The sequence below is a fragment of the Peromyscus leucopus genome, chromosome 1 (genome assembly GCF_004664715.2).
Source record: "Peromyscus leucopus breed LL Stock chromosome 1, UCI_PerLeu_2.1, whole genome shotgun sequence".
Taxonomy (NCBI): Eukaryota; Metazoa; Chordata; class Mammalia; order Rodentia; family Cricetidae; genus Peromyscus; species Peromyscus leucopus.
The window spans coordinates 165,362,937-165,377,496 of record NC_051063.1 but is presented as its reverse complement, the minus strand read 5'-3'; the positions used below and the strand labels follow the sequence as shown (position 1 = coordinate 165,377,496).

The following is a 14,560-nucleotide window of genomic DNA, read 5'->3' as shown; positions in this document are numbered from 1 at the left end:
AGTATGGACTCTACCACACATTCTACTGTGTAAAGAAGACCTGCCACTGAACACTTTCCCACATTTACTGCAGACTTGTGGCTCCTCATCTGTATGAATTAATTCATGCTCTTTGAGATGAGCTTTAGAAGACATGGCTTCTCCACAATGACTGCTTGTATTAAGTCTCTCCCCAGTGTGAATTCTGTGATGGGTACTAAGAACTGACTTATCACTGAATGCCTTTCCACACTCAGTGTTCCTCACCAATGTATATTTGATGATGCACCTTTAGGTGGAACATTTTCCTGAGTGACTTTCCACAGCCATGACATTCATAAGGTTTCTCATTGGTATGAATTTGATGATGCACAAGCAGGCAGGATTTAATACTGAATGATTTCTCACAGAAATGGCATTTGTAAGGCTTCTCCTTTATGCAAAATGAGCCGTGCTTCTTCAGTTCTGATGCTCAAATAAATGATTTTCCACAATCCTTGTATTAGTAAGGCTTTCCCCCAGTGTGAATTCCTTGATGTGTGTTGATGACTGATTCATGGCTGAAGTACTTCTCACAGTCAGAACACACATAAAGTCTCTCACTTGTGTGTATTCGATGATGCACCTTTAAATGGGATTCATAACTGAACGACTTCCCACACTCTGGGCATTTGTAAGGTTTTCCTTTGTGTGAATTCCATCATGTACCTGGATGTACAATTAAACATCTGACATTCAGGACATTCATAAAGTTTTTAACCTATGTGAGTTACTGGATAGTATGGTAACTCTGAGTTCAGGAGGAAGGCTTTCCTACACATCTTACAGGAAAAAATGTTCTTCCCAAGTGTCAGGTGTTCTGTGTTGCATGGGACATTCAAACAAGGAGAGTCACTATAGAATGTAATTTTAGGCTCTCTGGCAGCAGGGAGGAACAGTTTCTGTGAACTGAACCTAGAACTTCCATTCAGAAGCATATTCATTTATTATACATAGTGGTTGTGTTTAGGGTACAACAAGTTCCTCATACCAAAGCCCCTTTAATCTATTCTATATGTTCCTTGAAGGAAATCATCATACTCCCACAACCTTTAGTCCTTATTGTATACTGTTTGCAGTACCCAATAACTCAATACCCCAAGCACGCCTGGATAGTCTTGTGACTAAAGTCATTTTAATGGATGAAAAACTCCTTCAGAAAAACAATTCTTTAAATCATAGAAAGCGATCACTGTTCTCTACTATGATTTCTTCAATGTCTAGGTGTTGTGGTGTTCTGTGTTTTGTGGGTCAGTTGAAGAAAGAGGTCACTTCAAGATGAAATTTTAAGGTCTGTGTGGCAGCAGGAAGGTCCATCCTCTGATGAGCTGAGCCCCAAACAGCTGTACAAAGACATATTTATTGATTGTTACAATTGAAATTTGTTTTTGGGTAAAGTATTTTCTCAAAACAAGGTCCCCAATCTAATCTATTTGTCTCTCTAAATTAAAGCATCATGTGCCCGTATGACTTTAGTCCTTTACTCTGTGATTTGCAATACACAGTAATCCAGGAGCCTCAGGTATGCCAGAGGCATCCTGTGACCAGAGTCATGCAAAGGCGGCAATGCCCCTTCAGAAAAAGTTTACAAATCATGGAAAATAGTCACTGTTTTCCACAAAGATTCTCTAATGTTTTCACAATGATTCCTCAAGATCAAGTACTTCTAGAAAACAGCTGATCATTCTAATGTTTCCCTAGATACAGTAAAAACTATTCCTTCTAATGTCTACCCCAGACACACAGGCTCTGCTAAATTCCTACAATATCTAGGTACCTTCAACAAACACTAATGCATTCTACTGTTAGTCTAGATGCAGTGAGAAACAACTATTACATTCTAATGTTTACCCTAGACACAATGACTCTACTAGATTTCCACTACACCCAAGTGCTCGTTATCTCATACTGTGATACTGACCCACCAGTGAAGACCCTCCCATATTTTGATATATTCAACTGGCTTGTCATGAGAGAATTTCTACTGCATAAGTGGTTGCTTAGGGTTGAGAACTTTACCAAATTGGGTATCACTGTATAATTTTTCTCTTCTGTTAGGAATTGTACACATCTTCCTATGTGTGAAGAACCAGTGATGTCCAACAACATCATTAAACTGTTTTGGGCATCACTTTGATTGTCACCACTTGCTTCAAGGCTAGAAATCAGATGTTCTGCAAACAAGAAGCATATTGGTGAGATCCCAAAGGCATAGATTCTCCAGTCTCTTCACATTTACAGCCACTGTTTGTGTTCAGTGTTTTCTGATGGAGTAAAGTCCTAGGATTCAAGGTTTTGCCAATCTGTCTTTATAGTGTCACCATCCTGCCACAGTGCTTCTAAAATGAAACACCGTGGATCATACCTTGTGACTTCACTCTGTAGGGATCTGAGAAAACACTGAAGAAAGACCCCACACTCAAATAGTATGCAAAGACAAAGTGTTTTTTCCAGCATCTAGGATCAGCCATTTATGCAAAATGGTGACCCAGGACAAAGACTCACAGGTCCTTTTAAATATAGCTAGGGGAATTTTAGGAACAGTTAGGTCATCTCAAACATAATTGGTTAAGCAGGCTGCAGGGACCCCTCAAAGACCACCACAGCGACTGAATCTGTATCAAAAGCAAAGAGCCTTTATTTAAGCTCGAGCTTGGGCTCTCTGTCTGTCCAACAGAGTGGTGAGAGCAGAGAGTCCCTATCCTTGATGGGGTAGGGTTTTTATCATAGCAGAGGTTGGGGTGAGGGGATTTCTAGGGTTCAAGACCCTGATTGGCTGACATTTGTCTAGGGGTATCTTGGCAAAAGGGGATAGGTGTGTGCTGGGCTAAGGGACATCTGGTGACCTTATCTATAATGGTCAGAAATGTTTGGAATGTCAGGTACTTTCTCCTTAGGTTGGAATGTTAGGTATTTTCCCCTTGGATGCTGATTGGTCCATTCCAGGGGTGTTGCCTTACCCAAAACTTAGGCCTATTCTCTGACTGGTTTTTATTGAGCCTGTCATGGCAGAAGTGTAGCCAAGCTGCCCTGGACCCCACAGTAACACTGCATGGCTGATTCACGCCTTGTATGTGGCTCCCTCGCACTCCCATTCCTGCTGCCAGGCATGTTGTTTGATTAATAGCCCTTTGTTTAAGAAACTGAAACTTACTTGTTCTTAAAGAACTGAAACCTAGATCTAGGTGTAAAATGGGGGAAATTTAGGCCTCTCATTTAGAAATGAAGCTTTCACGGAAATTTGTTGAAATGGTGGGTCAATCTCCAATTCCTCTGTTGAGAGGAAAAAGACATGAAGAAGTAGACCAAAAGACCAGGATGAAGGAGGAATTGCACACAGGTTAAGTCTGAATGTTATGATATATTACACAGGGACCCCCTGTGTAATATATCCTGTGAGTGCAGGGCAACATGCTGGCATGCTGGGTAGATGCATCTCAGTAGGCTGGCGGGCAACCCACTCCATTCACAATCAGATGCTACATCCATGCAAAAATGGTTTATTATAATAGAGAAGATAGGAAAGAGGAAGAGAAGAGAGAAAGAGAGAGGGACAGAGAGGGAGACAAGGTTGAGGGATACACACCTCGTAGGAATGGAGAGAGAGAGAGAGAGAGAGAGAGAGAGAGAGAGAGAGAGAGAGTTTTTCCTTAAGAAGAGGCTTCTAGCCGGGCGGTGGTGGCGCACGCCTTTAATCCCAGCACTCGGGAGGCAGAGGCAGGGGGATCTTTGTGAGTTCAAGGCCAGCCTGGGCTACCAAGTGAGTTCCAGGAAAGGCACAAAGCTACACAGAGAAACCCTGTCTCAAAAAACCAAAAAAAAAAAAAAAAAAAAAAAAAAAAGAAGAAGAAGAAGAAGAAGAAGAAGAAGAAGAAGAAGAAGAAGAAGAAGAAGAAGAAGAAGAGGCTTCTAGCCTGGCAGCGGTGGCACACACCTTTAATCCCAGTGCTCGAGAGGTAGAGGCAGGTGAATCTCTGTGGGCTCAAGGTCAGCCTGGTTTACACAGTAACTTCCAGGACAGCCAGGGCTGTTACACAGAGAAACCCTGTGTCAAAACAAAACAAAACAAAACAAAACAAAACAAAACAAACAAGCAAAAAACTGAACAAACAAACAAAACCCCCAGTAATCTAAAGTAATGAAACATGTTTCATATTTCCCCTCTCTATTTTGAAGGTTCAAAGTTTTAATATTGATCAATGAAGTTCAGATAAGCTGATAAAGTACCAACTACTATTATCAGTCACAAGCTCAAGATTTAAAATTTCCTTCAGTTATCTTCTAAGTATAGACTTAAAGGTGCTTCTCATCAGGCTAAAAACATCTCTATCCAATCTATATGCTCAGCTCTCTGGACAGGGAAAAAATGTTCATGCTTTTTAACGCACAACTTCTATTATTATTCAAAGGTGTGGCAACTGTTAGCTGCTTTTTCTACAGTGTGGATTTCAGTATAGATTACAAAAAGTGGTAATGCTAATATATCTAAAACTTTTATCTCTTCCTGTAAACAAAAAAGCCATGTAGCTTCAGGGAGTTGGGAGAGGCATGAGACTTGGATCTACCCCTCACAGGTCAAACAGACTCTAGATAAGTACAGCCTAAGTTTCCCTACCTGCCTTTTCCTGAAGGTGTGATCTCTCTCTCCCCTGGTCTTGGGACTATTCCCCTTCCCCAACTACCAGGACCATGGACCTGAAAGTTCCAAATGTAAAATTTTCCTTTAGATTCTTAAAATTTAACTTTGGTTCTTAGTCTGTATCTGTTTCAACAGATTCACACTCAGCTGACAGACACCGTCCTGGAATCAGCTGTGGACTACAAACTGCTCCAAATGGCTCCTCGCCCTGGACTTGCTGAAAGGTGATGTAAGCCAATCCAGCCAATGTTATTGCTTCTTACGTCTCCAGTCAGTAACCAAATGCGTCTGATGAATGCCCCATTACCTGAAGGCCTCCCGGCCTTTGCCTAGCATTCCATCCTTCTTGGACCCTGACAACAATGTCCTAATTTCAGCAACAAGTAGTTACAGAAGAGTGCACATTACCCCTTATTCTCTACAAAATACTGGAATGTTAGTTCAAAAGGAAAATCCCTGGCACAGAGGAAAAGTGGTTACCTATATGCCTACTGGCATACCAGGAAATGTACCTGTTAAAACAAAATGGACCAAAAACTATCAACAGGTAGATTTATTAGCTCAAATAGTTTTATAACATGCGAGGGCACTTGACCTGCTTTATGAAGGATAATGTTATTGTGTGGCTTTAAGAAAAATTATTATTATTATTATTGGTTTTTCGAGACAGTGTTTCTCTGTGTAACAAAGTCCTGGCTATCCTGGAACTTGCTTTGTAGACCTGGCTGGCTTCAAACTCACAGAGATCCTCCTGCCTCTGCCTCCTGAGTGCTGGGATTAAAGGCATGCACCACCACCGCCTGGGTGTTTTTTCTTTTAAACTACTTGAACTCTGTCATAGTTGGGTTTCTATTGCTGTGACCAAACACCATGACCAGAAAGCAAGTTGGAGAGGAGAGGGTTTATTTGGCTTATACTTTCATATTGCTGATGTTCATTATGGAAGGATCCTGGAGGCAGGAGGTGATGCAAAGAACATGGAGGGGTACTGCTTACCGGCTTGCTTCTCATGGCTTGCTCAGCCTGTTTTCTTATAGAATCCAGGACCACCAGCCCAGGGATGGCACCACCCACCATGAGCAATGCCTTCTCGCACTGATCAGCTGGATCTCATGGAGGCATTTCCTCAACTGAGGTACCTTCCTCTCTGATGACTCAGACTTGTATCAAGTTGGCACTCAAATTGGCCAGTACAAAAACCATTAGAGAAAACCAGACAGGATTAGATATACTAACAGCAAAGAAGGGTGGCCTCTGCCTCTTCCTCAGGGAGGAATGTTGCTTCTATATTAACCAATCAGGTATAATAAAATCCCCTTTATAAGTCCCAGCTTAGCCAGACTGAAGATGCTGCGTCCCCAGTTTGGGTCAAAACTGAATAAATTGGTTTTTCTATTTTTATCTACTTTGTTATTTTTCTTTCTGTATGGTGGGCCAGGTCTCACAACAGGGTGTCCACTCACACTTCTGGCCAAAGAGCCACAAGGTTGCCCTCAACAACCCTGCTCTCTTAACTCCCATAGGACTCCCACCCCACCTCAGTCACAGCATCCCCCTGCAACTGCTTCAGCCCAAGCCCACACTCAGCAACACAGGCTCCCCCCTGCTGCCACCACTCACTTCACACCACACCTCGGAGCGCTCCGCACGCTCCATGCCAAGGCCTGGATTTCTGCCCACAGAGGCCCGGAGTCCTTGTTAAGAGTCCAGATTCCCTCTGCATCCTGGCAAAGATAACACCATCAGACTACCTGAAAAACAAAGTGTAAATGGTTATTCAAGACACTGGTTACAGTTTCCCCCAGTCTTTCTTCAGGAAAAGGTCAATAATGTGCAAGTTCACTAGCAATTGTAAAGATTTATACCATAAGGCACTAAGCCACTAGGAAAGTACTTCACTTCTGCACAGTCAGGAAGGCTTTGGAATGTTGAAGTGTGAAAGTCTGTCTTACAGTGGCAGGGGACTCTTTTCTACTGTGTGTACATATATTTAAGAGGTAGTGACACTGCATATTATGAAAATCCATTCTCTCCACATTTTCCATAGACTTCAAGGTTTCTTGTCTTTTGTTTTTTGTTTTTTCGAGACAGGGTTGCTCTGTGTAGCTCTGGCTGTCTTGGAACTCACTCTGTAGACCAGGCTGTCCTTGAACTCCCAGAGATCCACCTGCCTCTCTCTCCCAAGTTCTGGGATTAAAGGTGTGCGCCACCAGCACCTGGCTCTTGTTGCCTTTTTTAAAATTGAAAACTAGGCAGGGTTATTGGGAAATGGGAAGTGAAGCCCTAAGGAACATGGAAGTGAGGGTCTGGAATGAACCTTCTAGTATGTGATACTGAGAACACTTCAAGATCTACTGATAACAAAATGTCAGCATTTTCTATAAGAATGTTGAGTACATAGAAACTGCATAGAGCCAAAAGTGTGTGTGTGTGCATGTATGCACACGCACATGTGTGCACGCACGCGTGTGTGTAAGTTGTCAAAGGGTGAAAACATCCAGTCAACACTGCAGAGAATATCAATATACCTATCAGAGAACATAAGATTAAAGTGAAGGAGTGGGTGAATACGCTCTAGCCTTGGCTTGCTTGGAGTCCTCTGTGTACAACAGAGTAGCCTTAAATGTGCAATGACCTCCCTACCCATGCCACCTAAGAAAGATCACATCATGCCCTGCTTCACAGATGGCTTTGAGAGAAGACTACAGGAGTGTTGCTTTTGTGAGAAGTTTTAGGGTCAAAGACATAGATAGCTCCAGGGTTCCTAAAAGACTAGGCTCAGAAATTTGTCTCTACGTGTCAAAATATAACAAAACTACATAAAAGTTAATTAATGCAAAATCCATTTCTGCTCGTTTGTCTGCATCTTCTCAGCATATCATTATGCACAACCACTTATTGCATCCGGTCTCCCCCTTGGTTTTCCAGAGTCAAACACTTTCCATACTTTCACCTCCCAGCAACAGCCTTGCAGCCAGCCACCGAGCCACAGGCCATCAAGACTACAGTGTGTTCTAGTTTTCTAGATGATAAATGCCTTGACCAAAAACAGCTTGGGGGAACATATGGGTTTAATTCGGCTCACAGGCTGAAGTTCATTGAGTAAAGTCAGATCAGGAACTCAATACTCAGCTAGCTTTCTTATACATTCCAAGTCCGTCTGCCTAGGGAATTGTGCCTCATCAATAACTAAGCCCCCCACCTTCCTCAACCTGATCTGGCCAATTCCTCAATTGAGACTCCCTCTTCAGGTGACTTTAGATTGTCAAACTGACAATTAAAGATAACTAGGATAGGTCAGTTGGCTCCTTGAGTGGATGAGCCACAACCAGAAGGTCAAATGGCATGTCTCTTTCTCTTTGTTCTCAGTGGAATTGAGGCAAGAAGAGTTGCAGAAGCTGACATATGAGTTTGGGTTGAATTTTCATTTCCTAGTGACTCGTGTTGACCATATGAATGGACTCATATTCCATCTTGCAAAACTGCTCACTGTTCCTTTTGACAAATCATACTTGCACACTTTCTGACCCTGTGCTCCTTAATTACATTTTCTCTTTACTATTTGACTGTCTTACCAGTACATAGTGTGGAGAGATTATATATAATATATATAATATATATTATATAAATATATATTTATAAATATATGTATTTCCTCTGATCCTTACTCTGTGGTCTCTGGCTTTGACTCAGCATGAAGGCCTGGAGTGTCCTCACCTCTCAGCTCATATCTCTTTCCCGAAGGCCTATCCTCATGCCTGCAGGAATCCTACAGCTGTACTTTCCTCTGACTTTCCTCTGGCTTAGCTTGGAGTTCACCAGGGTAAGCCTCTCCCCACTGTGTGTGCCCTTCTAGAAGTTTTACTATCTCTTCCTTGTCCTAAAAGACCATGCTTTGCACATGGACCTATCTAGATGGATAGTAGCTGAGTGTGGTCGTAACACAGTTCTTTTTGGAAAGTGGTAGTATTTGCTCTTCAAGGGCCTTGACAACTCTCGACAGGATGAGGGTGAGAAACACCTTCTCCATGGTAACTGGACTTTCTGATGTCATGTTTGGCTTCCAGGATTTGAGTCTGGTGAAAAAAAGAGCCTGGAACCCATGACCCTTTCACTTTGTGATGCTGTGACTGCCCCTGCTAAGGGCAGGCAGGTGGGCCAAGAGCCAAGGCCATGGGGAGGGCAGATGAGCTGCCTCATATCTCCCCAGAGGGTTCCTTGGTCAGGACTCAAGCCCACAGCTGGCAGTGCCAACCTCAGTGACTATACAAGGGTCTGGGACTCTTCATGGTACGCAGTTTTCTCTGTCCCACCCTCACTCCTCCCATGATTCATTTGGGGCTAGTGGATTCAGGATAGGGCCAGACTACAGCACTCCTGGGGTTACAACCAACAGAGGTCAGTCAGTGGAAGGCCAATTCTAACTCTTCAGGGAACAGAGAACAAAACCTAGCCCCCGTCCCATGAAAGCATGGAAAAGGGACACAGGAGAGAGACCCTTCTGTGACAAATGTTGGAGAGCCAGCACTGTATTATGAGCAAAGAATAAGGTCATATGTGGGGTCCTGAGGATTGCCAGGGCAGAGCTAGAGCGGACTGTGGAGACAGGATATTAGCCTGCTTGGCAGAAGACGGTTGGCTTGAGGCAGACACTGAATTTTAGGGCACATTTGTTACATAAAAGGGCTTCTTCCACTTTTCTCTCCCTTCCTTGGCTGGACACAAAACCCTGACATCCAAATCCTGGAGAAGCTAAGAGCCCAGCCATGGCAGTATCCTGAGCTCCCCTGTGCTGTATCTGTGAGCCAGAAACAAACTAACCTCCTGGGTGGCAGCTACATTACCTCTCTGGGCCCTAAAATCCATCCAGTCCTCAGTGATGATGTTCACCATATATTAGAACCATGACACCAAAGTTATCTGCCTAGTGACCTCTCCTGGAACCAGTCTAACTGCAGCAGAATTGTCAGAGACTCTTGTGTGAGGTCTTGACACTGAGTGCTTGAGACTGTGAGAGAAAGGGGAACCAGTGCTGGGAACTGAAGGTGGTTGTTTCCTGGAGGTGCAGCTGAGGGGGCAGAAAAGGGTCCTTGTCTTGTCCCTCTGCATTTGTGTGCTGAGGGGTAGTGTACACCCTTCTCATCTTTTCCTAAAGATGGAAACTGTCTATTCTCCACAATGCTGTATAGAATCCCCAAACCCATGTCTCAAGAGGAGCAGGCCAGGCAGCAGGGAGCCCCCTGAGCTAAGGAGCCAGATGGTCACTCTTCCCCCTCCATTAACCCTGGAGACAGTAACCTCAGCTCATAACCAACGTCACCATGTGAGCTGCCAGGTCACTTGTGTCCACCTGCTTGTCACCCCCTGGATGACTGCCACCAGAGGCACAGGGCAGCATTCATACACAAGAGCTGCATGTTTCAGGCGCCTCTGATCCATCGGAGTCAGTCTCCAGTCTCAGATCTTTATTTACTCAACAGTTTAAGTGATTGTTCTGGGAGACAGAACCATCTGGGCGGTATTCAGAAGACACACATAGTAGTGCTCCCTAGTGTTCCGATCAGTTTTCTCCCAAAATGACCCATTTCCATACAGCTTTTCTTGATTTTGGGTTTGTCCACTGAGTGTCAAAGGTGAGACTAGATGTTAGAAACACAGATCATCCCTGTTTCCCATGACTGAGAAACCCAGTGCATTAATGGGCCCCAACTGTGTGGCAGTCTTGTACTAATGGGCAGTTACAGCTGATTTCTGCTAAAAGAAATGTGCAGTCAATTATCTTGTATTTGTATTACGTGTGTATATCTTCTAAATCAATTCCTAAATGCCAAATGTAGCTGGATCATGTGTCATTCTGAGAATCATGGCTATGTTGTTCATGATGCATTAACAATTCTTGATGGATATCAAAGAGGTATGTTTCCACCTACTGAATGCAGGACAAAAACTTGTTTGTTTGTTTGTACTGGGGATGAACTATGAGACACAAGTATTAAGTATAAAAGGCGAGACATTCCTATTTCTGTAATTGTGTAGTAGTTGGACTTGAGGTTGGGTGACACTTGAGCTGGTTAGATAAAGGAAGGTCTGGAGAAATATATATATATATATATATATATATATATATATATATATATATATATATATCCAAGTCCTGATGTTAAGAGGAAGAATCCAGGTTACAGTTAGCAGTTGACCAGCCTCACCCTTATTTCTAAAGGGAAACCAGACCCCTGGCAGCTGAAATTGTGGTGGTCATTAAGATCTGCTTCTTGAGCTCTGCCTCATCCGTCTTCCACATTGAATGCTGCGCTAAGATGAAGATGAAGAGCTGATTTGGAGTAGTCAAAGCTGGGTCCTGGGTTCTTAGAGGACCCAGATACAAGGGAGTCCTCAGCCTTGCCCTCAGCAAGTGGTTATTCTGACAGGGAGGTTGTAGACAGACACATCCATGATGGATTACAGCAGGCATGGGGGGAGGGCTGAGTGACAGAACCTCCACGAGCTTGTTGTTACTGGGGCTGGGGCTGGTGGGCATTCCGATTCGGCACGAGTGTTATGGGATGCTTTCACACCAGTTTCCGGAGACACAAGAACCAGAAATCAGTCATAAAACAACGCTGAACTGGTGTTACAGCCCAGCCTATGCATAATGGATGTACTTACTACAACCCGGCATGGCTGATAGTCATAATTCCCACTTTACACATCGCAACTCATGTTGAATTGCTTACTAGTAAAGGTAGTTACTAACGATCTAGACAGGGCCAGGGTGGAAAACAACATGCTGGACATAAGCTGAAAGGCAGTTCAGTGTCGCACTGAGTACCTCGGGCTGCCTTTTACTCTGGCCTCACCTCTGTGAGGTCTTCAAAGCCAGTAAGACAGGACTGGGTGCAGGTCTCACAGGGTGATGGACTAAACTGAATGATAGGCACCAGGAAGAATGAACTTCTGTCATTTTCCAGGATGTAGCAGCACAGGTGTCCTGGTGTCATTTCTGGGTGTAAATGGTACTTGTCTATACATCCTTCTAACAAAAGTATCATCAATTAGACTTTATTTCTTTTATGCACCTCCTAACAAAAGGCAGGCCAAAGATGAGCAAACTGCCATTGCCGGGCAGGAATGCCTCACTGGAACGCCTAACCCAATCTTGGCTAGACCTAACCCATGGCCATCAGTGAAGAGGATTTGTCCAACTGCCCCACAACCTCACCCTAAAGCACTAAGCTTGCAGGTGGGTCTTTTCCACCTCTAACCACCCCCTAGAGTTTAAGGACTTGGCAAAGTCCATGAGTAAATACATCACAGGGGAAGAGGCATGGTTGGTGCAGATGAGGGAGAATATTCTAGTTACTTGTTGCTGCAACACAACAAATCAGGATAACTTTTAATGTTCTAGAGTTACTGTTACCTTCCAAGGTTCATGTTAAGTCAGGGACTTGGGAAGGATCATCTGAGTGGCTGTGGAATTAGTTTTCCATACAGCTGATGAGGTTTAACCAGAATCACAACCATAGGAATGATGTCCTGGATCAGTCTTCATGTCTTCAATGTTAATCTCTGGACCTCTCTGCATTGGCTCAATTGTTTTTTCTCATAGTATATTGGCCTCAACATGACTTGATTTACTAAATGACAGAGGACGGCTTCAAGAACAAGCATCCAGATAAGCAATGTAGATGCTCTACTGCTTTTAGTGTGGCCTCAAACATCACATTGCTTCGGTTATTATTTTACCCATTGAAACTAAGATAAAATCCCATTGAACTTGGAGAAAGTAGGGACACAGACTCACGTTTCAACAGGGTAGTCAGATTGACACTGTGTGCATGTTGTATGGAAGACATTATTATGATAGTGTTTTGTAAAAATACCATCTGGCCAAGGTAGTGGCACATCCCTGTAATCCCAGCACTTGGGAGGTGGAAGCAGAAGTTTCAAGATTTCATGGCCATCATCTGCTATACAGCAAGTCAGAATCTAGCCTGGACTATGTGAGGCTCAGTCTCAAAGAAACAAACAAAGCTGAAATAAACAAACAAGAAATACATGATCCGACAAAGGAGGGAATATTCATGTCTAGAGGGCCTCGGTGAGAGAAAAATGAGGGGCACAGGTGGTTTGGGAAGCAAAGAGTAGACACTGGGTAAGTTGAGGGCCAGGGTTCCATAGGAAGAACAGCAACATGGGACAGGCTTAGTGAAAGGAGTTCAAACATGGGAAGCAGAGTGAGGACAAAGAGGAACAGGAAATTCAGGAACAGTGGATGAGAAAAGAATGACCAAAGAAGGTCCCGAGACGTGACAGGAGATCCAGGAAGGCAGGCCATGAGTACACACTGGCATCCAAGTGCTGTGGGATGTTCTGTATGTCCTGTGGGAGCCCATTCTTGGGTTCCTCGTGGCTTTACCCAGCAGGTCCACATAGCGGATGATTAGGACCACGGGCCTGAGTGCAGGTGTCTGAGATGGTCTGCACTTGGCTGTGCTGTGGGATGGTCTGTATGTCAAGTTGCTCTGATTGGTCAATAAATAAAACCTGATTGGCCGTGGCTAGGCAGGAAGTATAGGCGGGACTAACAGAGAGCAGAAATAAAAGAACAGGAAGGCAGGAGGACACACTGCCATCTGCCACCCTGACAAGCAGCATGAAAAGATGCTGGTAAGCCATGTGGCAAGGTATAGATTTATGGAAATGGATTAATTTAAGCTATAAGAACAGTTAGCAAGAAGCCTGCCATGGCCATACAGTTTGTAAGCAATATAAGTCTCTGTGTTTACTTGGTTGGGTCTGAGCGGCTGTGGGACTGGCAGGTGACAGAGATTTGTCCTGACTGTGGGCAGGGCAGGAAAACTCAAGCTACATCTAAGAGCCTGCTGTACTCTGCTGATTTTCCTAGATTGCTCTAGAATGGTTCACAAAATATTAGGAACTGATTTTCTTGCCATGCTTGAGACTGGAATTTGGAAATCAAGGTACTGGCCAAGTGATGGCTAATTTTGGGAACTCCCAAGAAGAAAGCTTCTCTAGCTTCTGTTGCTAACATCCCATGGCTTGGAGGTGTGGCACTGAAACCCCTGCCTCCCTGGTCCTGTCTTTCAAAAATGTGGAGTCTTCATATGGCTTCCTCACAAGATTGCCACTCATTAGATTTAGAACCAACACTGACCAAGCATGTCTGCATTCTAAGCTACTTCTACAAAGAAGCCATTTCCATAAGGCTACATTCTGAGGTTCTGGAAGAACATAAATTATGGAGGAATATTACTCACACCAGCACTGGGGAGGCACTACCATGGGATTCATGAACATTCTGAGTTTCTGTTTCTCTCTCAAATGGAACCCTGAAGGAGATGCTCTGTAAGTACCTGAGACTGGACATGGTGGTGAAGAATTCATTGAAAGACCTGGGAAGTCAAAACTGGCCACTTTGTCTGCCGATCACCATGCTACAGACAAGCCTAGGACTTATATCCTTTCCTAGACAGAGATGAGAAATGTTTTGTGACATTTAAAGACATTAGTATCCATCCAGGCAGAGTGGCACACACATTTAATCCCAGCACTTGGGAGGTAGAGGCAGGCAGCTCTCTGTAGGTTAAAGGCCAGCCTGGTCTATATAGTGAGTTCTAGGACAGCCTGAACTGAACTATATAGTGAGACCCCATCTTGTAAAAACAAACAAACAAACAAACAAACAATAGTATCCCACAATAAACAGAGAAACCACTGATGTAATTTCCAACAAACTTCCTATAGCCTAGAAACTTTGTACCATTAACTATGGAAGGTTTACCTCAAATCATTCATCAACATTTCTTCATGCAAGGAAACAATATTTGTGCTTCTTCCTACAAGTTCATTAATAATTCTCTCACATATAATTATTTATATGTT

At 43.6% G+C, this 14,560-nt stretch overlaps 1 long non-coding RNA gene across 1 annotated transcript; it reads right to left on the bottom strand.

Annotated features, from left to right (window-relative positions):
- Nucleotides 1–1,134: 1,134 nt before the first annotated feature.
- Nucleotides 1,135–6,768, bottom strand: LOC119086810. The gene is made up of 2 exons (XR_005090167.1): nucleotides 6,278–6,768; nucleotides 1,135–1,361 (listed from the first exon to the last, which is right to left on the bottom strand). It is a non-coding gene; the product is annotated as an uncharacterized LOC119086810 (long non-coding RNA).
- Between the last annotated feature and the right edge of the window lie 7,792 nt (nucleotides 6,769–14,560).